The following is a 2468-nucleotide window of genomic DNA, read 5'->3' as shown; positions in this document are numbered from 1 at the left end:
GGGAGCGCCGCCGAGCTCCCAAGCAGTGCACTGTAGCAGTGGCCACCGGGCCGGCCCCAGAATTTCCCTCCTTTTAAAGGATGAATAATATCCCATCATATGTGTGAACCACGTTTTGTTTAAACACTCACGTGTTGATGGACAGATGGTTGCTTTCAAAGTTTGCTACTGTCAATAAGACTGCTGTAAACATGGGTATACAAAAATCTATTCGAGTTCCCACTCTCATGTTCTTGGGAATCTAGCCAGACATAGAATTGTTGGATCATAGGGTAATTCTACGTTTAATTCTTTGAGGAATCTCCATACTGTATGTAGCATTTTATATTCCCACAGACAATGCACAAAGATTTTAACTTGTACACAGCCTCAGCAATCCTTGTTATGTTCTGGCCTTTTCTTTTTTTTACCATAATAACCATTTAATTAATTAATTAATTAATTAATTAATTAATTAATTAATGAGGACGGCTGGCCGGTATGATAATTGCCATTTTTCATGAGTGTGACATGGTATCTCATTGTGGTTTTGATTTGCATCTCCCTGATGATCAGTGAGGTTGAGCATTTTTTCATGCATTTATTGGCCATTTGCAGATCTTCTTTAGAGAAATGTCTTTTCAGCTCTCTTGCCTGTTTTTAAATTGGGTTTTTCTTGTTGTTACTGTGGTAGGAGTGTTTGACAGATTCTGGATATCTTTCCCTCATCAGATATATGTCTTGTAAATGTTTCTTTCCATTTCATGGGTTGCATTTTCATTTCACTGATATCGTGCTGTGATGTACAAAAGTTTTTAATTTTTATAAAANTTATGGCAGAGTAGTATTCCACGGTGTATATATACCACAGTTTCCTTATCCAATCATCCATTGATGGACATTTAGGTTGCCATAAAAAAGAATGAATTTCTCCCATACGCAACAACGTGGATGAGCCTGGAGAAACTTACGTTGAGTCATGTAAGCAAAGCACAGAGGGATAAATACCACATGTGCTAACTCATATGTGGGAGCTAAGACAGAAAGGAAGGCAGGAAAGAAAGACCATAGTGGTGCGTTGGACTTGCAGAGGGAGAGAACATTCCTTGGGCTACAAAGTGGAGTGGGGGGGGGAAGGAGGGAGGGGGAGGAGGTTGGGGATAATTGGGTGGGGGACACGGTGTACAAATGCAATTTGTGGTAATGGGCATGCTGCCAGAATGAATCTGTTTCTCACATCATGGGCACGAGGGGTGACAATCAGCTTTGTATCTCATGAATATTCATAACCCAAACCAATCAAACAACAACAACCCCCCCCCAAAAAAAAATAGATGCCTAGCTCGGCTATACATCAATAGAACTTCCTCTCTAGCTGTTCTGTGTCCATCAACCAACTTCTTACCGTTCATCCCCACTATAAAAATTTTAAATATGTTTTCTTTAAGTTCCACTATTTTGAGGTCTTGGAATAAATTCTACAGAAATAGGATCAAAGTTTCTCTGTACATGAGTTTTCACACAACACTGGTTTTAATAAGGAAAATTAGAAACAGGTCAAATGTCCATCAATAAAAGAACTTAAAAATTTGAGCTTAAAAAATTTGAGCTTAAAAAAAGAGCTTAAAAATTTGTTACCAAAATTAATTCTTTGTGCATTTACATTGCATGTAATTACTGATAGAATTGATATTATTTCACTCATCTTTTGTGTTCTCATCCTTTTAACTTGCTTAATTTTTCTCTATGGTTCTTTATTTATTTTTAAAAAGTGAGAGAACATGCATAACATAAAATTTACTATTTTGATCATTTTAAGGATAAAACTTCTGTGGCATGAAGCACATTCACATGGCTGTGCAACCATTACTACCATCCACCTCCAGAACTTTCTCATCTTCCCAAACTGAAACTCTGTCCCCATGAAACACTCACTCCNCAGTGGCCACCGGGCCGGCCCCAGAATTTCCCTCCTTTTAAAGGATGAATAATATCCCATCATATGTGTGAACCACGTTTTGTTTAAACACTCACGTGTTGATGGACAGATGGTTGCTTTCAAAGTTTGCTACTGTCAATAAGACTGCTGTAAACATGGGTATACAAAAATCTATTCGAGTTCCCACTCTCATGTTCTTGGGAATCTAGCCAGACATAGAATTGTTGGATCATAGGGTAATTCTACGTTTAATTCTTTGAGGAATCTCCATACTGTATGTAGCATTTTATATTCCCACAGACAATGCACAAAGATTTTAACTTGTACACAGCCTCAGCAATCCTTGTTATGTTCTGGTCTTTTCTTTTTTTTACCATAATAACCATTAAATTAATTAATTAATTAATGAGGACGGCTGGCCGGTATGATAATTGCCATTTTCATGAGTGTGACATGGTATCTCATTGTGGTTTTGATTTGCATCTCCCCGATGATCAGTGAGGTTGAGCATTTTTTCATGCATTTATTGGCCATTTGCAGATCTTCTTTA

This window comes from Galeopterus variegatus, unplaced genomic scaffold, assembly GCF_000696425.1.
Source record: "Galeopterus variegatus unplaced genomic scaffold, G_variegatus-3.0.2 Scaffold3980, whole genome shotgun sequence".
NCBI lineage: Eukaryota > Metazoa > Chordata > Mammalia > Dermoptera > Cynocephalidae > Galeopterus > Galeopterus variegatus.
The sequence above is the reverse complement of the archived record's forward strand: the minus strand, read 5'-3'. Positions refer to the sequence as shown.